This window comes from Rhinoraja longicauda, chromosome 6 (assembly GCF_053455715.1).
Source record: "Rhinoraja longicauda isolate Sanriku21f chromosome 6, sRhiLon1.1, whole genome shotgun sequence".
Lineage (NCBI taxonomy): Eukaryota > Metazoa > Chordata > Chondrichthyes > Rajiformes > Arhynchobatidae > Rhinoraja > Rhinoraja longicauda.
The window spans coordinates 72435351-72460605 of record NC_135958.1 but is presented as its reverse complement, the minus strand read 5'-3'; the positions used below and the strand labels follow the sequence as shown (position 1 = coordinate 72460605).

Sequence of the window (25255 nt, the reverse complement as noted above, 5' to 3'; positions counted from 1 at the left end):
AAATCATAAGGTCGTAAGTTCACAAGTGATAGTAGAATTAGGCCATTCGGCCCAACAAGTCCACTCCGCCATTCAATCATGGCTGATCTATCTCTCCCTGCTGACCCCATTTCTCCTGCCATCTCCGCATAACCTCTGACACCTGTACTAATCAAGATTCTACCTATCTCTGCCTTAAACATATCCACTGACTTGGCCTCCACAGCCCTCTGTGCTGGCTTACACCGAAGATAGACACAAAATGCTGGAGTAACTCAGCGGGACAGGCAGCGTCTCCGGAGAGAGGGATCTTGGTCGACGTGGGCATATTGGGCCGAAGGGCCTGTTTCCACGCTGACGACCCTCTGAAAAGGATGCGACTCCTGCCTCTGCATCTCGGCCAGTACGAGGCGATTGAGCCAAGATCCAACTCCAATGGATGAGATCAAACAGCCGGTCTGTTTTCGGAAGAGAGTGAATGAGCAAATGTGTCATCAATACTGGCAGATAAGTGTGAGTAATCAGGCCTCCATCAGCTTTTCCTGTTCAGGTGGGAGGATTCATTACACATCTGTCTGCATGTTAAGCTGTGGTCCCTTTCTGCTTGCAGTGATTCAAAGTCGCTCGGATTTCAATTAATTGACAAATGACTGCAGAATTTAACCTCCACCCCAGCCGCACTTCACGTTCAATTTGAATCATTTCTAAATAACGTTCCATGAATGATTCATATCGCGGCATTGTGAATTCATGTTTTCGAACCCAATTCTTTGAAATGGCTTGCCCATTAGCTCATTCTGTTAACTAGGAAAGGTAATGTTTAGCAGAATTAGGTGCAAGCACTCTGAACGCTTAATCCAAATCCCAAACTAATTAAATCTGCTCAATGACTAATTCATTTAAAAACGCGGGCATAAAAACTGTTGACATCATGCATAACACTTTGTTGTCAAGTTAACTCGTGTGTAGATATGCCCTGGAGTTGTGTCTTGACAATGACATGTTGGGCGGGGAGGAGGGGGAGGGGGTCTTGTGTAGGGGGTTGTAGTTAGCCCATGATCAAAACCAAATTCCTCTCAGAGGAAAGGTCTACATCTGAAACATAAACTTGATGTTTCACTGCACAAATACTAACTGATCCGACGAATGCTCTCAACAATCTCTCTTTGTCTCATTGAATCACAACTCTAGCAATCAAACCTATGAAGGTTTAATTCTCCGGCAATCCAATTAATTTGGCAGGAGTGCATTGAGCAAGGTGGTGAAACTTGGCCTCACCTTGGGCAGTACAGAGGCAAAGCGCTCCGGTTCCCTCCCACTTCCCAAAGACATACGGGTAGGTGGGTTAATTGTTCACTGAGGGCGGCACGGTGGCGCAGCGGTAGAGTTGCTGCCTTGCAGCGCTTGCAGCGCCAGAGACCCGGGTTGGTTCCTGACAACGGGTGCCGTCTGCATGGAGTTTGTGCGTTCTCCCTGTAACCTGCATGGGTTTTCTCCGAGATCTTCGGTTTCCTCCCACACGCCAAAGACGTACAGGTTTGTAGGTAAATTGGCTTGGTATAAATGTAAAATTGTCCCTAGTGTGTGTAGGACAGTGTTAATGTGCAGGGATCGCTGGTCGGCGCAGACTCGGTGGGCCGAAGGGCCTGTTTCCGTTCTGTGTCTCTAAACTAAAAATATTTCAAAACCAGGCCCTCGTTACATATTAGTGGGAGGTCAGCATCTTGCACATTAGGCTCTCTATTCTCTCCGGCCCCACCGCCCTATGTTGGCCCCAATAAATAGGTGTCAAATACCCAGATTCCCACTGATGCCATGGAGTCATTCATCGTCAGCAGTAGGAGAATAAAATGGTTCACTTCCCTTCCTATTCCCCCTCTCTCTACCAATCTGACAGACCAGAATTGGAAGTACACCTGAGACAAGAGGAACTGCCGATGTGGTAATACGAAAAAACATTTTCACCCAGATGTCTCATATCAAAGCTCTCAAAAACAACAAAAATATTCCAGACACAAAATGCTGGAGTAACCCAACGGGACAGGCAGCATCTCTGGAGAGAAGGAATGGGTGACGTTTTGGGTCGAGACCCTTCTTCAGACTCGACACAATACAATACAATATATCTTTATTGTCATTGTACAGGGGTACAACGAGATTGGGAAAATGCTGGAGTAACTCAGCGGGACAGGCAGCATCTCTGGAGAGAAGGAATGTTTGAAGAAGGGTCACCCATTCGATCTCGACTTGAAATGTCACCCATTCCTTCTCTCCAGAGGTGCTGCCTGTCCCGCTGAGTTACTCCAACATTTTGTGTCTATCTTTGGTTTAAACCGGCATCCCGCAGTTCCTTCCTGCACAAACATATTACAGATCCAATCCCACGTCTCTCCCTCCTTGTATTCATTACCCGAAGCTGCATCTTGTTATCTGCTGTTCAGTGTATTGGCAGTGAGGTTAACATCACAACGCCTATACAAAATGTAACATTATATCATTTGATTTGTGCAATACATTTTATAACAGTGATTTGCACTTCCTCTTGGTGCAGTCTGCGGCTGATAAAGAGCATACGAGGTCAAGGAAGTGAGTTATCAGCTTTAATAACTTGGTTACAAGCACAGCAGCAAAAAAGTTGAAGGAAAACATCAGAGGAACAAGAGCTTAATGGCGTAATAAAAGATCTATGATAAACGCAAGATACCCGCGTCAGGTTTAAATCTGGCAGGCATGATAAGGCAATCAACAATGCACATTTACATGTCCAGATTTTAAATCCAAAATTTTTGTTTCTCACAAATAAACTTGGCATTAATAAAGCTACATTCTCTTTTATTGTGTAGGAAGGAACTGCAGATGCTGGTTTAAACCGAAGATAGACGCAAAAAGCTGGAGTAACTCAGCGGGACAGGCAGCATCTCTGGAGAGAAGGAATGGGTGGCGTTTCGGGGCAGGACCCTTCAGAGAAGGTCTGAAGAAGGGTCTCGACCCGAAACGTCACCCATTCCTTCTCTCCAGAGATGCTGCCTGTCCCGCTGAGTTACTCCAGCTTTTTGTGTCTATTCTCTTTTATTGCTCAGCTACTCATGAAAACAAATACTTTTGCAACCAATTTTTAAATAAGAGCTCTACGAAACAAACAATTCCCTTGATTTTCAGATGGGATAAGTCTTTGATAAGAGTTCTTGGCTCAAAACGGAAAAAAAAGCGTAAAATTGATTTGGTCAGTTTCACGGTACACTCAAATATTAAATGTAACGTTCCATTAATTTTTTTTTAACCCATGATAACCACAGTTTAGTTTATTACCCACAGAATGAGATGAAAATGGTGCATTGCGGTCAAACTTCAGATCTCGTAAAATTAATTTCACTTTCCAAACTGTGTTGAACAGTGGGTTAAGCCTGACATCAAACTATTTCACTGCAAGGTAGAACTCAAGAGCTGCAGCAAAATAAGTCCCTGAGCCTTTCACCCACTATAATCAAAAGGGATTAATACAAGAAATCCCAAAGAGAAACCAGAGACCGACAGCAAGCCGCAGAAACAGGCCCTTCGGCCCACCGAACCCACACCAATCAGCGAAGCCCACACATTAACACTACCTTACACACACGAGGGACAATATACTTTTATACCGAGCCGATTAGCCTACGAACCTGTATGTCTTTGGAGTGTGGGAGGAAACCGGAGAACCCGGAGAAAACCTACGCAGGTCACGGGGAGAACGTGCAAACTCCGTACAGACAGCACCCATAGTCAGGATCGAACCCGGGTCTCCGGCGCTGTAAGGCAGCAACTCTACCGCTGCGCCACAGTGCCAGGTTGTTTTGACATGCAATGGGATTCATATTTTGTAGTTCAATGGCTGGTTCTGGAAAGTGCCTTGGAGTTTGCAATCCGGATCAGTATTAATCTTATGCTGGGGGGGAGGGGGGGGGTCCTCAGGACCAATGTGTGCAGAGAGACACTGTATCTCTCCTACCCTCTCTTTCTATGACTCCCACATCAGACGAATTTTAAGCAAAATACAATGTAGTGCAGCATAACTGTGCTCGGAGCACCCCCTACAGCTGTGCTAACTGGTTTCATATGGTTATTGATTTCTTGAATGTTTCTGGAAACAAATGGCTTTTTCAGGAGGTGCAACAAGTGTTTAATCCTCCCACGGGGATTAAAATTCTGTTGGAGAGAATTTGCCACTAAATGCCCTGTTCCTCCACCCACCTTGCCTTTGTATCTGGGTGAGAATAAGAGGGAGCTAAATCGGCCCAAGTGTGAATCTCAGCTATCATTTACGCAGGTGATGGTTGGGATAGGTTGAAGGCCATTGGTATCAAAGGAGCATGTTCTGCCATTGTGTTATCCGTTGTCTGATCAGCATGCAACTTGTCTGTTGAGTGTTTGATGGAGCGCTGCTGTGGATTGGAGATTCTAGCTTAATGATGGTCTGCAAAGAAGTCAGCACGTGGGTGGGAACACAAGGAACTGCAGATGCTGACATTTTTTGAGTCAAAGCACAAAAAGTGCTGGAGGAACTCAGCAAATTAGGCAGCGTCATTGGGTTGAGCAGGTAGGACTCTATTCCTTGGAGTGCAGGAGGATGAAGGGTGATGTTACAGAGGTGTACAAAATCATTTTAGATTTTTAGATTTAGAGATACAGTGCAGAAACAGGCCCTTCGGCCCACCGGGTCCACGCCGCCCAGCGATCCCCGCACACTAACACTATCCTACACCCACTAGGGACAATTATTACATTTGCCCAGCCAATTAACCTACAGACCTGTACGTCTTTGGAGTGTGGGAGGAAACCGAAGATCTCGGAGAAAACCCACGCAGGTCACGGGGAGAACGTACAAACTCCGTACAGTACAGCACCCGTAGTCAGGATCGAACCTGAGTCTCCGGCGCTGCATTCGCTGTAAGGCAGCAACTCTACCGCTGCGCCACCGTGCCGCCCTTGAGAGGAATAGATTGGGTAGACACACAGAGTCTCTTGCCCAGAGTAGGGAAATCGAGAACCAGAGGACAAAGGTTTAAGGTGAGGGGGAAAAGATTTAATAGGAACCTGGGGAGTAAATATTTTCACACAAAGAGTGGTGGGTGTATGGAATGAGCTGCCAGAGGAGGTCGTTGAGGCAGGAACTATTGCAACATTTAGACAGGTACAAGGATAGGACAGGTTTAGAGGGATATGGGCCAAATGCAGGCATGTGAGACTAGTGTAGATGGGACATGTGGTGGGCAAGTTGGGCTGAAGGGTTTGTTTCCATGCTGTAAGACTATGACTCTGTCAGTGGAGGGGATGGGCAGGCATCGTTTCGGGTGGGAAGAAGAGCCCGACTCGATGCATTGCTTGTCCATCCCTTCCACAGATGCGGCCTGACCTATTGGGTTCCTCCAGCACTTGGTGGTTTACATGCATGGGGAGTTCAGCTTTGTGGAAACCAGTCAACATCTCTGTGATTAAAGTGAAATCAGAGTATGCCAACATATGAATGGAAATTGGCAACATTTGGTGCATGCATTTTGCACAAATAACTATTAAAATAAAAGCTTCAAACAAGAGTTTGCGAGGCTCGATGGATTGGAAAGAAGGCTGAATAAGATTGTACTTCATGAGCAAAGACAAACATTTACCAACATGTGCATTGGCAATAGCTGTAACGAGAAAACAATGCTAGATCACGAGTAGGAAAGAACTGCAGATGCTGGTTTAAATCGAAGATAGACACAAAATGCTAGAGTAACTCAGTCTGAAGAAGGGTCTCGTCCCGAAACATCACCCATTCCTTCTCTCCAGAGGTGCTGCTTGGCCCGCTGGGTTACTCCAGCATTGTGTGTCAATCTTCACACTACATCATGAATTCTGTACTGGGATTGATTATCACCATGTTAAAATTAACTATCTTGTTCTGTTATTTGAAGTAGGTTACAGGCCAACACAAACAATATGGTCAACACCTAGTAGCTCCAGCTCAACAAAGTACAATGAGCTAAAGACCATCTTCACGTCATCTGACTATCTGTTAGACACATTGAAAATCCATTAAACCATGGCATTATATATAACATTCCCCCATAAAATGCTAAAATAGATTTCACAGATGGAAGGTAAATTGACGATACCATTAGTAACATCCATTCCCAATTCACATGAGGTTTTTTTGAACATCTTTTTCCTCATATCCTTCACCAAATGCTCTCACCTCCCAGTGTAACAAAACTTCAGTCCACTGCACGCACCTTCCTGAAGGATTTGATGTCAATACTGAGACTATCTTTCTTCACGGGTATTAATAACTTGGATGCACAATGCAGTTTCCCAATTTGCAGATAACACAAAACTGGAGGCTTAGTGAGCTGCAATGAGGATTGTAATAGACCGTGCGCAGGTACTGACCAGGTAGGTGGATCAACCAAGCACACAGGTCAGATTTAACCCATAAATTCAGAAACATTCCCTTCCACCAGAAAGAATGAGGAAACTGCAATACAAGATAAGATACAATACAATACAATACAATACAATATATCTTTATTGTCATTGTACCCAGGGGTACAACGAGATTGGGAATGCGCCTCCCATACGATGCACTAATTTAGGTAATTTAGACAGCAGCAACCCAACGAAACGAACAGTTGTAACAGTTTTGGACAGGGTAAAGTGCAAGTTGATCTATGCGTTGTGGCCATCCGGCTCAGCAGGACCGGTTCATAGCAGCTATGGCCCTGGGGATGAAGCTGTTCCTGAGTCTGGAGGTGCGGGCATAGAAGGCCTTGTATCGTCTGCCCGATGGAAGGAGTTCGAACAGACTGTTGCAGGGGTGTGAAGAGTCTTTGTGGATGCTGGTGGCTTTTCTGAGGCATCGTGTGTTGTAGATGCCCTCCAAGATACAAGATACAAGATACAAGACAAACACTTTCACGGATAGGACAGGTTTGGAGGGATATGGGCCAAACGCAAACAGGTGAGATCAGTGTAGCTGGGACATGTTGGCTGGTGTGGGCAAGTTGGGCTAAAAGGCCTGTTTCCACACTATCACTCTATGACTATGACATCCAAAAAGGATACCAGAACAGATAAATTGGGCGGAAGGGTTGAGTGTAAAAGTGAATAATTGACATTGGCCATGGCACATTGAAAAATTGACCAATAAAGCACATAGGATCTAACCAGAGACAAGACTAAGGAAATTTCTTGCCTCGAGTAGGGGAATCGAGGACCAAAGGAATAGGCTTAAGGTGAAGGGGAAAAGATTTAATAGGAATCAGGGGGTAACTATTTCACACAAAGAGTGGTGGGTATATGGAACAAGCTGCCGGAAGAGGTAGTTGAGGCAGGGACTATCCCAACATATAAGAAACAGTTAGACAGGTACATGGTCAGACAGATTTGGAGGGATAGGGACCAAATGCTGGCAGGTGGGACTAGTGTAGCTGGGACATGTTGGCAGGTGTGGGCAAGTTGGACCGAAGGGCCTGTTTTCACACTGTATCATCACTCCGTGACTTTATGACTCTAGGTTGTGATTAAAATTCTGGCTCAGTCACAGTTGCAAGGTTGTGTCTTGCTCTGAGCATTGCACATTAGTAAAGATGTGAAGGCAGAGGGCAGAAGAAGTTTCCCAAAATTATTCCAAGGATGAGGAACTTTACACTTGAGCCCAGACTGGATTAGATGACGTTGTTCTCCTTGCCACCAAGGGGGTTGTGGGGGAATATGATGGAGGTATTTAAATCATGGTGAGTGCAGACAGATCAATACTATTCCTGATAGACTGGTGAAGGATCAGAAGAGATAGAATGAAGACAGCTGGTAATAGAAAAGGAGATGTACTGTTTGCTAAAGTACAGCCAACAATGGGCATGGTTTGTAGTGAAGGCATTGTGGTGTGGTGCAGCACGGTGGCGCAGCGGTAGAGTTGCTGCCTTACAGCGAATACAGCGCCAGAGACCCGGGTTCCATCCCGACTACGGGAGCTGTCTGTACGGAGTTTGTACGTTCTCCCCGTGACCTGCGTGGGTTTTCTCTGAGATCTTCGGTTTCCTCCCACACTCCAAAGACGTACAGGTTTGTAGGTTAATTGGCTTGGTAAATGTAAAAATTGGCGCTAGTGTGTGTAGGATAGTGTTAATATACGGGGATCGCTGGTCGGCGCGGACCCGGTGGGCCGAAGGGCCTGTTTCTGCGCTGTATCTCTAAACTAAACTAGTAATATTGTTTAAAGGGGGCTGGATAAATCCCTGAAAGGAAAGCGTTTTCATAGCTACACAGGAGAGGGTGAGGAACTAGTTGGATTGCTCTTGCACCGAGACAGTATAGACTTGATGATCCAAATGGACTTTTTCGATGCTGTGACCATTCTTTATTATCTTTATTACCAAAATAGAAACTCTTCTCCCACCTGTAAAAAGTGCTGGAACGCTCCGGTGTATCTTTGGTGCATCTTTTTTTTGTAAGCCAGCATCTGCATTTCCTTGTATCCACATCTCCCATCTATGCTGAGCTCACGGGCATGCCATCGTTTAGAATTATCCCTCCCCTTTAATACGTTTTAATACGTTTAGTTTATAGTTTAGTTTATTGTCACATCGACCAAAGTACAGTGAAAAGCTTTGGTTGTTTGCTAAGCAGTCAGCGGAAAGACTATGCATGATTACAACTGAGCCATCAATAATAATGTGAATAACATCTACAATATTCAATATCAGTATCCTCTGACAATCCACTCATGTAGCTTGTGGTAAAATGGACTGCTGATATTTGCATTCTTGTTGTCAGTGGGGAATTTAGGATACAAGCTTATTTTTGAAATCCCTCTTTTTAAAATCTTTTCATATTCCGCCAAATTATCTACTCTCTCTCCTATCCCGCCTTTCGGCAGAGACAGATGCAAAGTCCCACATGTAACATTTCAGTCACAAGAAGACAATTTCTTTCCACAAGGAACACATCAGTTGTTGAATGGTACTGCCTTTCCAGTGGAGTGGAGGGAGAGGGATGTTTAGTAAAGCTAAGAAATAGGCAAGTTGTGAACAGCCTTGTCAGTTGAAAGAGCCTCAAAGATCCAGTCCAACCACAGATCAGGATCGACCTGGATGCCAAGCGATTATACAGTATTTATTAGCGGTCTTACCCATTTCAATTGGATGTCCTTTGTCACTTTAGTTGACGTCATACAGCAATGTACCTGCAAAGTGAAACAACAACAATATTAATATTAAGCTAATAACCAAAGCATAATAACATTCACAAGCTCAGATTACTATTTCTCCAACATGATAGAGGACAGGGTGGTACATGGTACAGTGATTTTGAATACACTCAATTGCCCAAAGAACTTCTAAGATCTACAAATTCCCATCTACAGTCTTAGCTCACAAAATTTCCAACAGTCGTCTTAACCAAGGCATTAACCTTTTGTTTTTATTTATCGTTTTAATTCTTAGCGCCAATGAACGAGCCCACGAATTGGGTGTTTTGACTTTTACTGCAACTGTTTATTCCTGGGCCCAGTTATCTGCATTGTTCCGTTTTTTTGTATTCCAAACTCTCTTCAAGAACAACTTATGCCTTCATATTGAATCATTTCATCTGTGCTTTCCACACTTTCTACTCGATAGAAAATGGTACATTTTTTTAACTAACCACCGGCCCCAATGCAATACATGGCAGCCACAAAATGCTGGAGCAATGCAGCGGGGCAGGCAGCATCTCTGGAGAGAAGGAATGGGTGACGTTTCGGGTCCAGACCCTTCTTCAGACCGAAACGTCACCCATTCCTTCTCTCCAGAGATGCTGCCTGTCCTGCTTAGTTATTCCAGCATTTTATGTTTACGATGGAAACTGCATCTGCAGTTCCACATGCCACCTATCTGTTGCAACGACAGGCGGGATTTAGATGGTCTAACTTGCATGCTCATGAAAATCACCTTGATTCACTCAACCCCATGGAAATGAACTGAACTTGAGTGAACTTAATATAAATTCTATATAGAGCAGGAGTTCATTTTTTCTCTGATATTTCTGTTTCTTTTAATCCTTGAAGCTCTGACACAAAGTACTCTTTGCACATGCATGTGTAAAGGCTTCATTTGCTTATTTTCTTTCCTATAGAGTGATTTGGAATTGGTGACACGGCGGAATTGGTGACACGAGTGATTATATTTAATCTTAACTTAGTTTTGAAATATCACCCTTGACCCGAGGGTGATTTTTAGTTTTTTTTAGAGATACAGCGCAGAAAAAGACCCTTGGGCCCACCGAGTCCGCACCGACCAGCGATCCCCGCACATTAACACTATCCTACCAACTCTAAGAACAATTTACTTTTGTACCAAGTCAATGAACCTACAAACTACCTCTACGCCTTTGATGTTTGCGTGGAAACTGAAGATCCCAGAGAAAATCCATACGTTCACAGGGAGAACGTACAAACTCTGTACAGACAGCACCCGAGGGATCGAACCCGGGTCTCTGGCGTGGTAAGCACTGTATGGCGGCAGCTCTACCGCTGCACCACCGTGCCACTCTTTAAGAAGAGAAATGATTAGAAGGATACTCTGAATAGACAATAGACAATAGGTGCAGGAGGAGGCCATTCGGCCCCTCGAGCTTTTGGATGATCTTTTGGATGATCACAAAATAGCTCAGATTCTGCCTTTAGGACAACTCCGGGTCTGTATTTGGATGAATGTAGAGGGTGCAGTGCTTTATTGGGTGTTTGCAGTATATCTTTGACAGAGTTCTTGATTATTCTGCAGAGTTTGGTCAATATGTTTGTTGATGCTTCAGGAAAGTCTTTAAGATTTTGATTCATTGGGAATGCACAGCATTGATTTCAATCCACCCAGACAATTGTTCTTTGCAAATGCTTTTGTTCTTCTGGCATTCTGAAGGATACTCAAGTTCTCACTACTGCCAGGTGTAGCAAAGATGAAACAATGTGTGAATAATTTAGCTTGGAAACATCTATGCTGTTCTAAGTAATCATTTCATTCCAATTGAACATCTATCAGTTGGCACAGCGATCCTTTATCCGTCATTATGATATACTGACTATCGGCATTTCTTGAGAACTTTGTCCATGTTTTGTTGCCAACTGCATATTTGATTGCCTCTTTTTTTAGTAATAATCCCAATCTGTTCTTTCTTGATGCCCACCTTTCACTATACTCCTGCTTACCACCATAGAGTCAAACATAGTGGAAACAGGCCCATCGGCCCAACTTGCCCACACCAACCAACATTTCCCCATCTATACTAGGCCCATTTTCCATGAAATCTATCCTATCCATGTACCTGTCTCAATGTTTCTTAAACGTTGTGATAGTATCTGCAAAACGTTGCGATAGTATCTGTTTGGTGAGAAATTTGTCCAGTTCTTGCCAAGATTAATTTTGCAATACTTTGTTGACGAGTTCGAGATTTAGTTTGTAACTGTCGACATTGCCCCATGATGGATCTTCCAATATGTTTTTATGCTTTATTACATTTAGTCACTTAGCCTTGGTTAGGAAAGTCTTTACATTGACCTTGGACTGGAGGTTTTGCAAGCTTTTCAACCCCTCAGGAAACAGTGGCTTCTCCTCACTTGGAACACCATTTAGGAGACTGCTTCTGACCAAAACCTAAATAGCAGTGTATGTCTTTAATCGGCCATGTTATTTTAATGCACTTTGGTTTAGTGTAGAGATACAGCGTGGAAACAGGCCCTTCCTCCCACAGGGACCACACCAGCCAGCGATCCCCACACACTAGCACTACCCTACACACTAGGGACAATTTACACTTTTACCGAAGCCAATTAACCTACACACCTGCACGTGTTTGGAATGTGGGAGAAAACGGGAGAGAACCCACGCGGTCACGGGGAGAATGTACAAACTCCGTACAGACAACACCCGTAGTCAGAAGCGAACCCGGAACTCGGGTTTCAAAGACATTTCAGAATTTTGCTCCACTTATTCTGCATGAACAGAATCATTTGAAACTAATTATTAAGCAGAAACAACAACAAAAAAAAGAAGAAACTTCCTTCCAAAGTCATAGATAGGAGCTTGCCCATTTTAAGCGTTGACATCACCGGTATACCACAGGCAGGGCAGTCAAGTTTCCAACATTGAAAGTACTGCCAGTCCTGTAAGAACAAGCCCAGTAGGTTCCAAAGATGCTGTGTTGTTTTTCCACACATCGAACTGTGCTTCCTTCATCTTTCCAGAGATTGACTGAAGATTTCAGAAACCTACCTCAATGACACACAGCTGAAGCCAATTGAATTTGATTTTTAGTCAGGAATAAGATTCAAAGTGTGAAATCCTTCCACGCCCTCCTGCATTTAGAATGAATTACCAAAGGTAATGCTTGTTTTCGACTGAGAAAAAAACCTAAATGTACGAATCTAAAAAAAAAAATCTTATCTGCAATCGTGCCAAAGAAGGCTGTGGAAGCCAAGTCAATGGATATTGTTAAGGCGGAGATTGATAGGGTCTTGATTAGTATTGGTGTCAAGGGTTATGGGGAGAAGGCTGGAGAATGGGGTTGAGAGGGAAAGGTACATCAGCCATAATTGAATGGCAGAGTAGACCTGATGGGCTGAATGGCCTAACTCTGCTCCTATCACGTATGACATTTCGGGTCGGGACCGTTCTTCACCCTTCTTTAAATTTTTTCTCCACCCTTTCCAGCTTAACATCATCTTTCCTATAACAATGTCCTACACTCACTAGGGACAATTTACAATTACACCAAGCCAATTAATCTACAAACCTGTACGTCTTTGGAGTGTGGGAGGAAACCAGAGATCCCGGAGAAAACCCACACAGGTCACGGGGAGAACGTACAAACACCGTACAGACAGCACTCGTAGTCAGGATCGAACCCGGGTCTCTGGTGCTGTAAGGCAGCAACTCTACCACTGCGCCACCGTGCCGCCCTTTGTGGGTTTTATTTTCTCTCTTATTCTCTCTCTCCATTACTCTTCAATATTTTTAAGGCGGGGATTGACAGATTCTTGATTAGTACAGGTGTCAGGGCTTATGGGGAAAAGGCAGGAGAATGGGGTTGAGAGGGAGAGATAGATCAGCCATGATTGAATGGCGGAGTAGACTTGATGGGGCGAATGGCCTAATTCTGCTCCTATCACTTATCAGCTCTGAAAATGCCGGAGTAACTCAGCGGGACAAGCCACATGTCTGAACATCACCAATTCCTTCTCTCCAGAGCTGCTGCCTGCCCCGCTGAGTTGCTTCAGCATTTTGTGACTAACCTCAATCTCCACGTTGCTTCTGGATTAAGCAAGCCTCTCTTTTCCACACGAGCAGCAAACCCCAGGAACAAGAAAGACCAGCAGCGACACAGTCCCAGCCTCTATCATTAAGCAGGTTAACAATGTTGGCGATTAATAACATTGTGCATCTATTTATTAGCAATGAAGAACTGCAGATGCCGGTTTGCACGAAAGGACACAAAACACTGGAATAACTCAGCGGGTCAGGCAGCATCTCTGGAGAACATGGATAGGTTAAGTTTCAGGTCAGGACACTTCTTCAGACAAATTACTCCAGCACTTTGTGTCCTTTTACACCAGTTAGTGCCCCTTCAAAAGCTTGCAGCTGGCAGTGGAAAAAAAACCCACACAAAGCTGTGGCAACTCAACGGGTCAGGCAGCATCTCTGGAGAAAAGGAATAGGTGATGCTTTGGGGAAAGACCCTTCTTCAGACGGAGTGTCAGGGAAAGGTCCATTAACTTATCTTAAGTACCATCTACATCTCGCATTCCCCTTTCCCCTGACTCTCAGTCTGAAGAAGGATCTCGACCTGAAACATAGCCTGTTCCTTTTCTCCAGCCTGACCCGCTGAGTTACTCCAGCTTTCTGCATCTGTCTTCAGTTTAAACCAGCATCTGCAGTTCCTCCCGAGACATTTTGCTGCTTGGCCCGCTGAGTTAGTGGGGGGGCTTTTTAAAAAATAAACCAGCATCTGCAGTTCCTAGTGTCTCCATTCTAGCTGGCAGTATTCAGGAGCAGAGTTTTCAAACTTTATTGCATGGAGGGTCTCTCTGGCAATATTAACACCTTAACCTGGCACATTAATCTGAAAGTGGAACTTGATATTGGTTTGAGATGTACAGAAATTCTATGCCATTATCTCAGCGATCAGTGCGGAGATACAGAACAATGAAGAGTGCCAGTTCCAAATAGGCAGACATTAGCAGCCCATTAACAGGCCTCAAAGGAGCTCTGCTGCATCACTTGCAGAGCGAAAGGCCACAGTCAACTCTGCCAAAACCTTTGTTTAGTTTGGTTTAGTTCAGTTTAAGATACAGTGTGGAAACAGGCCCTTTGGTCCATCGGGTCCGCGCCGATCAGCGATCCCCACCTATTAACACTATCCTACACACACTAGGATCAAATTTTGCATTTACCAAGCCTATTCACCTACAAATCTGAACGTCTTTGGAGTGCAGGAGGAAACCGAAGATCTCGGAGAAAACCCATGCGGTCACGGGGAGAACATAAAAACTTCGTTCAGACAGCACCCGTAGTCGGGATCGAACCCGGGTCTCCGGCAACTCTACTGCTGCGCCCAAGTCAAACTTTGCACAAGGAAATATAATAACAAGGAACTGCAGATGCTGGTTTGTACCAAAGATACGATATCGAAGAATACTAGAATACTAGAATCATACATCACGGCCAGCAACAGATGACCAGGTGAGTGGCTTCCCTGATAGGCAGATTGTTAGACAAAGAGTAGAGATAGATGCCGGTGTGCGACCAACAGAAAAACATAGTTGCGAACGGTGAATTTGTGGACATTTGTGCAAGAAAATTCTTATACAAGTATCACACAATGGCAAGAATATCATGTCAACAAGCAAGGTGCAGGAAAAATGTTCCCAATGTTGGGGGAGTCCAGAACCAGGGGACACGGTCTACGAATACAGGTGGGGCCATTTAAAACTGAGGTGAGAAGAAACCTTTTCACCCAGATAGTTGTGAATTTGTGGAATTCTCTGCCACAGAGAGCAGTGGAGGCCAAATCACTGGATGAATTTAAAAGCGAGTTAGATAGAGCTCTAGGGGCTAGTGGAATCAAGGGATATGGGGAGAAGGCAGGCACAGGTTACTGATTGTAGATGATCAGCCATGATCACAACGAATGGCGGTGCTGGCTCGAAGGGCCAAATGGCCTCATCCTGCACCTATTTTCTAAGTTTCTATGTAAATTTGGAGAAATCATTAGCTCAAGTGCAAGTAACATTGGTGTAGTTGGTACAACACTGCATATGATCATTCTTCTTGTTGAGTGTATGAATACTGTGGGCACATGAAAATAGTGTAAACCAGTTGGTTAATGTGGTTTGTCTCCTTGCTGTGAACATTATGCAACTTGTATATGACTATGCCAATTGGAAAATGGTTCAATTCCCACAGGATGGTCACACCCCATCTTGATGAACTCAGACTGAGGAGATCAGTCTTGATGATTAATTTTTTTTACAGTAACACCTTGCATCATTGCTTCATTGGAACACCGTCAGAATATTAACTAATTGCCGCGTCTGCTACAAGCAGAAACGAATGGGCCTATTTGGATACCTCTAATTAATAAGATGTACCGATAGACAATAGACAATGGACAATAGACAATAGGTGCAGGAATAGGCCATTCGGCCCTTTGAGCCAGCACCGCCATTCAATGTGATCATGGCTGATCATTCACAATCAGTACCCCGTTCTTGCCCTCTCCCCATACCCCCTGACTCCTCTCATTCAGAGCTCTATATAGCTCTCTCTTGAAAGCATCCAGAGAATCGGCCTCCACTGCCTTCTGAGGCAGAGAATTCCACAGATTTACAACTCTCTGAGTGAAAGGTTTTTCCTCATCTCCGTTCTAAATGGCCTACCCCTTATTCTTAAACTGTGGCCCCTGGTTCTGGACTCCCCCAACATTGGGAACATGGTTCCTGCTTCTAGCGTGCCCAATCGCTCTATAATCTTATACGTTTCAATAAGATCCCCTCTCATCCTTCTAAATTCTAGTGTATACAAGCCCAGTCGCTCCAGTCTTTCAACATACGACAGTCCCGCCATTTCGGGAATTAACCTAGTAAACCTACGCTGCATTCCCTCAATAGCAAGAATGTCCTTCCTCAAATTTGGAGCCCAAAACTGCACACAGTACTCCAGGTGCGGTCTCACTAGGGCCCTGTACAATTGCAGAAGGACCTCTTTGCTCCTATACTCAACTACCAGAACCAAATGGAACAGCTTACAATGTAAAATCCAGGCAACTGAATAGTGATTACAGTCATGTTGCAATGAAGCTAGCCACAAATCATTTTGAATGAAGTACCTTTCAGTGCAAGATGGCAGTTGTCTTGCGTGGCCTTGCCTTTGTAAACAGAAGTGTCTGTATAACATTGGCTACTAGGCTTTCATTTCACATAATTCCCAAATAAAATAGATTCCCTTCTGGAAAAACAGTTAATGCCTTACTTTTAGTTTAATTTAGAGGTACAGCGCAGAAACAGTCCTTTCGGCCCATCGTGTCCGCGATCCATGCACACTTACACCACCCTGCAGACGACGGGCAATTTTACATTTTTGTACCAACCCAACTAACCTACAAACCTGCACGTCTTTGGAGTGTGGGTGGAAACCGAAGATCTCGGAGAACAATGCAGGTCACAGGGAAAAAGTGCAAACTCCGTACAGGCAAGCACCCGTGGTCAATATTGAACTCGGGTCTCTGGCGCTGTCAGGCAGCAGCTCTAACGCTGCGCCACTGTGCCACACCTTTTTGGCATTAAACCAGGCCTCTAAACCAAAGTCACCGATCTCAAGAGATTCTGGTGCATTTGGTTCCAATGGTTTCACCAGCCATTTGGCAGCAAATAAAATTGGATTCTATATTTGCTCAAATTTTAAAATCAAATTCTGGAAAAGGTTAGTATTGGGACATGGTGGGCGATGTGGGCAAGCTGGGTTAAAGGGCCTGTTTCCACGTTGTATGACCCTATGACATGCCGCGCCTACTACCCAAGGGGAGGTCATGAGCTGTGTAATGATAAATCAACCCTGTGCGGTGGCGAAATGCCACTGGTCTTGCTGCAGGTAGAAAATTCCCCAGGGGAACAGGATGTGAAGATCACTAACCATCGACAAAGGAACGTTTCATGACATCATGCATGCCAAACTTACTGATATTACACTCCATCCCTCAAATAAATACCAACAGTATTGGTTTACTGCTTTTTAACCGTCAATAAGTGCCAAAGCTACTATTTTATGACATTCTTGGTGGCCCCGTTGTGCCCGACTGCCAGACTCTACGTCAGAGAACGGCTGAGGTTAAAAATAGAACAGTCGAATGGGAAAAGCAACATTTTTTTATTTTAAAAAAAGCAACAGGTCGGGGAGATTAGTTCAGCTTGGAAGAATGTTTTCAGAGCAACATTTCCTCCTTGTGATTTATTTGTCTAAGTTGCAAGAAACACCAGCATGATAAATTAACTTCCATGCGCCAGTCTGAGAAACATGGCTTAATTATTGAACAACATCACAAATTTACCTGTATAGCTAGCTGCAGCAAGTAAGAATGTTTTTGTTTCAGTTCATACCAAAACTGAACGCTTGAAATTTCCGTTCTTCTGACTTTACCATTTTATCCTACCAGAAAATATATTTTGCTTTGGACTAAGATTCAGTGCAAATATATCCTTGCTATGTTTACCGATCAGTGATCAGCTGTGTCTATGACTTTTGTTCCCCCTTCCCATTGTTATATCAGAGTAATTATGTTCAGAAAACTGAACTGACAGCTTAAGAACAAAACCGTCTCGCTATCTCTCTTTTTGCGTCTCTTTCTCTCTCTGTCTCTCTCCCCCAGTCTCTCTCTCTGTCTCTCCCTCTGACTCTCTCTTTCCCTGCCTCTGTCTCTCTTTGTCTGTCTCTCTCTCTCTCCCTCTGTCTCTCTCTCTATCTCTCTCACTCTGACTCTCTCTCTCTCCCTGCCTGTCTGTTTCTCTCTCTCTTCCTGCCTCTCTCTGTCTCTGTCTCTTTCTCCCTCTCTCTGTCTCTCTCTCTGTCTCTCTCTCTTCCTCGCTCTCTGTCTTTGTCTCTATACTTCATTACTTAATTGAACATTAACTTAATTGTACAGTACTTAACTACATTGTAATACAAGGCTCTTTATTACAGCTGCTGTTCATTTGTACAAATGGCCGACATCATGTCCAACTGCACAATTCACTGGTGGGACCAAGGTTGCCCAATTCCCCAATCCAGATTTGAAAAACTGCTTTATAAGAACCCCTTTTTTGAAGAACTTCTCCTCCTATCACAACTTGCCGCTCCCCTGCGAATTCTCCTCAAGGTATGCCTACTTTGAAGAAGTTCTCCTCCTAACCCGTTCCTTCTCTCCCGAGATGCTGCCTGACCCGCTGAATTACTCCAGCATTTTGTGTCTACCTTCGATTTAAACCAGCATCTGCAGTTTTTTTCCTACACATCTTGTCGCTCCACTACGAATCCACTGCAAGACTGAGGTTATGGGGAGAAGGCAGGAGAATGGGGGTTGGAGGGAGAGATAGATCAGCCGTGATTGAATGGCAGAGTAGACTTGATGGGCCAAATGGCCTAATTCTACTCCTATCACATGACCCTCCGAATTCCTCCAGCACATTTGGTCAATATTCTTGTGTCTCCATGGCATATTTAAGCATTCATTTCAAGTGCACTTATTAATCTGCATTTCTTGTTGAGAAAATAAAACATTGGTCAGGGGTAATAGGAGAACTCAATATCACGTGAATGTTCGCCAGAAAAATAGACTGAATCTTGCTTCAACATCACAAGGCAGAAGATGGAGGGATCAGTCTGAAGAAGGGTCTCGGCCCAAAATGTCACCTAATCCTTCCATCTGGAGATGCTGCCTGTCCCGTTCAGTTACTCCAGCATTTTGTGTCTATGAAAAGCAGAAGACAGCCCATCTGCGAGTGCAGCCCTTGCAACTAAGGCCTTACACCTCCAATATGGACCAACTGTGCAAGTCTCCAAATCAGCACCAATTTTGCTCACAACTCCATTCAACTCTTTAAGATAGGTCAGTCTTCCTCTGTTGCACATACACTTTTATCTGATTCAAGTACTGTAGAAGGTAGACAAAAACAGCTGGACTAACTCAGCGGATCAGACAGCATCTCTGGAGAAAAGGGATAGGTGATGTTTCGGGTCGAGACCCTCCTTCAGATTCTGACAATTGATTCTGACGAAGAAGGGTCTCAACCCGAAACGTCACTTATTCCTTTCCTCCAGAGATGCTGCCTGACCCACTGAGTTACTCCAGCTTTTTGTGTCCGTCTTCATTTTAAACCAGCGTCTTCAGTTCCTTCCTACATCTGGGATCTGGGAATAACTGTGCATTGTTCCCTGAAGGTGGAATCTCATGTGGATAGGGTGGTGAAGAAGGCGTTTGGTATGCTTGCCTTTATAAATCAGAGCATCGAGTATAGAAGTTGGGATGTAATGTTGAAATTGTACAGGGCATTGGTGAGGCCGAATCTGGAGTATGGTGTGCAGTTCTGGTCGCCAAATTATAGGAAGGATGTCGACAAAATGGAGAGGGTACAGAGGAGATTTACTAGAATGTTGCCTGGGTTTCAGCACTTAGGCTACAGAGAGAGGTTGAACAGGTTGGGTCTTTATTCTTTGGAGCGTAGAAGGTTGAGGGGGGACTTGATAGAGGTTTTTAAAATTTTGAGAGGGACGGACAGAGTTGACGTGGGTAGGCTTTTCCCTTTGAGAGTGGGGAAGATTCCAACAAGGGGACATAGCTTCAGAATTGAGGGACAAAGGTTTAGGGGTAACATGAGGGGGAACTTCTTTACTCAGAGGGTTGTGGCTGTATGGAATGGACTTCCGGTGGAAGTGGTGGAGGCTGGCTCGATTTTATTATTTAAGAGTAAATTGGATAGGTATATGGATAGGAGGGGATTGGAGGGTTATGGTCTGAGTGCAGGTAGATGAGACTAGGTCAGGGAGAATGGTCGGCGTGGACTGGTAGGGCCGGACAGGCCTGTTTCCATGCTGTAGTTGTTATATGTTATATGTTATATGTTACACATCAACGTGTTATAGATATTCACTCATATTATATGTATAACGTTTGGTGTTTCTGTACATGCATTACTAGGGGCATTCTGCAATCTAAAAAGCATATATATATATATATATAGGGTTGAGACCCTTCTTCGGACCGCTGTCAATTGTCAGAATCTTCAGAATATATATATAGAGTACATAGGCTCTTTAGATTGCAGATTGACCCTGGTAATGAAACACCAAACGTTATCCAATTTCAAAATGTGCTCCTTTAGTTAGCACTTTGTAAGAACTCAAGAAATCTCCACATAATTTAATGAAAATAGTAAAGTAACATGTAGTGAAATCAAAGCTTTTCACATACATGTATCCAAATCTGGCATTTATAGGGGGTGAATAGTTTGCACAAAAATCTTCAAAAATCAGGGTTTGATTTTTAAATAATCTTTCAGGTTGAAACTCATTCAAAATGTTTTGGTCAATGAATCCCCGGTGATTATTGAGAATTATTGTGCCGTGATGATTGCAAAGATCTAACGCTGTGATATCCATGCTTTAAAAGCAAAGTATTTGCAAATTAAGTCTGTTTCTCCCAATCAATAAGAAATCAGGAGTCTCATTTCTTGAACACAATCGAGAACACTGAGTATGAGTTGCATTTTCATAAGATTATAAGATCATAAGTGATAGGAGCAGAATTAGGCCATTCAGCCCATCAAGTCTACTCCACCATTCAATCATGGCTGATCTATCTCTCCCTCCTAATGCCATTCTCCTGCCTTCTCCCCATAACCTCGAACACCCGTACTAATCTAGAATCTATCTATCTTTGCCTTAAATATATCCACTGACTTGGCCTCCACAGCCTTCTGTAGCAAAGAATTCCACAGATTCACCACCTTCTGACTAAAGAAATTCCTCCTCATCTCCTTCCTAAAAGGACCTCCTTTAATTCTAGGGGCTGTGGCCTCCAGTCCTAGACTCTCCCACCAGTGGAAACTCGTTTTCAACTTAATCTTCGGTACTTGACCGTAAATTAAACTGTTGCAAAAAAAAATTTCAGGGTCCAGTGATGCTTGGTAATGTCTGGAAAGTCTTGCGTAATTTGCATTGTGCAGGTGTGCAGACAAAAACCTTCATGCTCAATGTGGGTTAGGTTTCTGCAAAACCAAGGCTGCAACTCAAAGCTCAACAGGTTGTATTTGTGTGTTGCAATACAACAGGGAGAAATGAGTCAGCAGATGACTTAGCCCAACAATGCTTCAGACCAATTTAATACAACGTGCTTGCAACTCAATGCAATGATTGTGTACTTTGGAGAACACTGTCGGTAAATGCGATCAATAATTAGAGTGCATCAATTTAAAGCCATTTCACAAAATGAGTTATTATATTTTCTGCTTCTCAAACTTACTGGCAGCTTTCAGCCCCTGGGCTAACCTGCCAGCTGTTCCGGTGATTTGCATTTCTAACAATATAACAATATATATGTTCACAAGAAAAAGTTTCAAGCTATCAAGAGGGCATTTTTGGCACAAACTTGATTATTTGAACAAGCACTTAACAAACAACATCCTTGCTAAATACCTTCCAAAGGAAAACAATGGTTGGTTCCTCACCAAATAAAGGGGCAGTGAAGAGAACACCAGGTAAATAACACGGCAGACTTATATTTACGTAGAAATAGTAACCTTAAAGTTGGGTGGCACAGCGTTAGAGTTGCTGCCTCACAGCGCCAGAGACCCGAGTTCGATCCTGACTACGGCTGCTGTCTATATGGAGTTTCTACGTTCTCCCCGTGACCTGCGTGGGTTTTCTCAGGGTTGTCCGGTTTCCTCCCACACTCCAAAGAAGTACAGGTCCGTAGGTTAATTGGATTCTGTAAATTGTAAATTGTCCCTAGTGTGCATGTAGTGCTAGTGTACAATCGTTGGTCGACGTGGACTCGGTGGGCCGAAGGGCCTGTTCCCACGCTGTATTTCCAAACTAAACTAAACCTAGAAGCAGAGTTAGGACATTCGGCCTATCGAGGCTGCTCTGCTGCTCTGTTCATGGCTGATCTATTTTCCCCTCCCAAACCCATTCTCCTGCCTTGACCCCATAACCCTTGACGCCCTTACTAATCAAGAACCTCTCAATCTCCGCTTTTAAAAATATCTACTGACCGGTGGGCCGAAGGGCCTGTTTCCTCGCTGTATCAGTAAGTGTAAAGTCTCCCTTCCCAACAACAACAACGCCCCATCCCAACAATATGCATTTACATAGCACTTTTAAAGACGGTGAAACATCTCAAGTTGCTTCAGAGAATTATCAAACCTGCCAGCAAGGATTTCACAGTGGCTTCAGAGATGTGAGGTAACCTCTTGCCAGCTTGCATCTGGGATTTCTGCCTGAAGAACATTGTGGACCTATTGCGTGGCACCCAAAGGTTAGGAGTGATTTTTGCATAAACATTATTTCATGCTTTCAACTGCAGAGATGCACGGGTACTAAAAAAAAAAAACCACTTCTACACATCATCGGTGTAACGTGCTTGTGATCCGTATGTAGGAGATTGGAGCACAGACGAGCACTGGAGCATTCAGTCCTGGCAACGCCACTCTTTCAACATACATTTGTAATTAACTGCAACTTTTCTTTTAACCCAGCCTGATCTATTGCAAGTAACAAGATTTGGCAGCGTCTTCTTATCTAATTGCTACCCCATTGTTGCGACACATGCGTTAAGTATGTTTGTGCCCAAATTTAATGTGCTATACTCTTTAACTAAAGTGATATGCAGCAGTGTTGACAACCTTTTATTGGCTAAGAAATCTGGTTCTGGACCAGCAATTAACCTTCTGAGTCTTTTATATTGGGTTAACTCTTCTATTTTACAGGGAAGTAGAATAAGGATCTGGGAAGACATGAGTCAAGAAAAGAGTGTTTTATTGTCATATCTCCCAGGTAGGTAGAGGAGGAGGGAGGAGGGGTGTGTGTGTGTGTGTGTGTGTGTGTGTGTGTGTGTGTGTGTGTGTGTGTGTGTGTGTGTGTGTGTGTGTGTGTGTATGTGTTTATGTATGTGTGTGTGTGTGTGTGTGTGTGTGTGTGTGTGTGTGTGTGTGTATGTGTTTATGTGTGTGTGTGTGTGTGTGTGTGTGTGTGTGTTTATGTATGTGTGTGTGTGTGTGATGTGTTTATGTATGTGTGTGTGTGTGTGTGTATGTATGTGTGTGTGTGTGTGTGTGTGTGTGTGTATGTGTTTATGTATATGTGTGTGTGTGTGTGTATGTGTTTATGTATGTGTGTGTGTGTGTGTGTGTGTGTGTGTGTATGTGTTTATGTGTGTGTGTGTGTGTGTGTGTGTGTGTGTGTGTGTGTGTGTGTGTGTGTGTGTGTGTGTGTGTGTGTGTGTGTGTGTATATATATATACACACACACACGAATAAACAAACGATAATCGTGCAAAAAGACAAAAACCAATGCCCCCAAGTCTCTGTAGTTCAGAGCTTATTTGGAGGTTGTCGTATTTAATAGCCTGGTGGCCGTAGGGAATAATTAACACTAAACAATATGAAACTGCACTGCACAGAGTTGCGGACACGAAATAACAAAGACTGGCATTCTTGTTGCTCACCCACGTCTGCCCTAGTTCTTCAAACAGCCACGATTTGAAATCACAAATAGGATAATGAAATGAACTACCAAGGGAGAACACAGTTTCACTGCAATCATCTGAGTTGGATTTAAAGAGCTGATGCAGCCCCACATTTGCACCGAGATTTTCTCTTTGCAGACAGCCCTGTGACAGGACATCCTCCAGTTATCGCCGTCTCTCCTACAGGTGTGAAACAGACCAAAGTCCTCCACTCTGTCTTGCGCCGTTACCCTATGCTTTGGACAATGGAAAAGAACTGTCAAAAAACACACAGATATGGCTACACATCTGGTGAATAACCCAGAGAGAGGAGAAGTCACTTTAAGAGCTCTTGCCATTTTGTGGACTTTATTCTGATCTTGGAAAGGCTACAAAAGAGAGAGGACAAGCCCGGCCTTTCTGAATAAGATGTCAGATAATACGTACACAATGTGAATTGGGTGAGAGGTCAAGAACACTTTGCTGTATGATTGGCTTGAAAGCAACACCAATCCAAAACCTTCTATTCTTCAAGTGCAAATTAAGCTTCATAGCAATGGTGTGTGTAAGAAGACCCATCTAATGTAGCTTTAGTATCAGCGCTGTGTTGAAAAGAATGGCAATAATAACAATAAGGACATTCTCATAGAGTCATAGAGCGTTGCAGTGTGGAAACAGGCCCTTCGGCCCCACTTTCCCACACCGGCCAACATGTCCCATCTGCTCTATTCCAACCTTCCTGCGTTTGGCCCATATCCCTCTCAACCTGTCCTATCCATGGACCTGTCTAATTGTTTCTGAAACATTGCGATAGTCCCTGCCTCAACAACCTCCTCTGACAGCTCGTTCCATACACCCACCGCTCTTTGTGTGAAAAAGTTACCCCTCAGGTTCCGATTAAATCGTTCCCCCCTCACCTTAGACCCGAGCCTGCTCGACCCAAACCCTAACAGCCCTAGCCAGCTCAACCTCTCCCTATAGCTCAGGCCCTCAAGTCCTGGCAACATCCTTGTAAGTCTTCTCTGCTCCCTTTCCAGCTTGACACCATCTTTCCTATAACATGGTGCCGAGAAGTGAACACAATACTCTAAATGACTTGTACAACTGCAACGTGACCTACCAACTTCTATACTCAATACTCTGATGAAGGCCAAATGTGCCAAAAGCCTTTTTGACCACCCATTGCCTCAGAACATAACCTCCTCTCATCCTACATCTGCCGTGGATAATTGGTACAGCTCTACAAGATGACCAGACAATACCATTTGGAAAAAAAAGAAAGACACAAAGTGCTGGACTAACTCCGCAGGTCGGGCAGTAATTCTGGAGAATATGGATGGTTAAAGTTTCGGATCGGGACCCTTCATCATACAATGTGCTCATTCCCATGTATCTCAATCAATGAGACAAAAATCTTAGATACTAATACCAACAACTATAGCCCACAAGAGTTTAGTTTAGCTTATTATTGTCATGTAATGGTACAGTGAAAAGCCTTTTATGTTGCATGCTATCCAGTTAACGATAAGACGACACATGATTACAA

At 43.9% G+C, this 25255-nt stretch overlaps 2 long non-coding RNA genes across 2 annotated transcripts in view; one reads left to right on the top strand and one right to left on the bottom strand.

Annotated features, from left to right (window-relative positions):
• Nucleotides 1-25255, bottom strand: part of LOC144594944 (uncharacterized) — a 263815-nt gene that overhangs the window by 64598 nt on the left and 173962 nt on the right. Inside the window, exon 2 of the long non-coding RNA XR_013547433.1 lies at nt 9122-9175. This is a non-coding gene — a long non-coding RNA (uncharacterized LOC144594944). The remainder of the gene's footprint in view (nt 1-9121; nt 9176-25255) is intronic.
• On the top strand, nt 252-23041 carry LOC144594945 (uncharacterized). Its single transcript, XR_013547434.1, has 3 exons — nt 252-492; nt 18192-18366; nt 22973-23041. It is a non-coding gene; the product is annotated as an uncharacterized LOC144594945 (long non-coding RNA).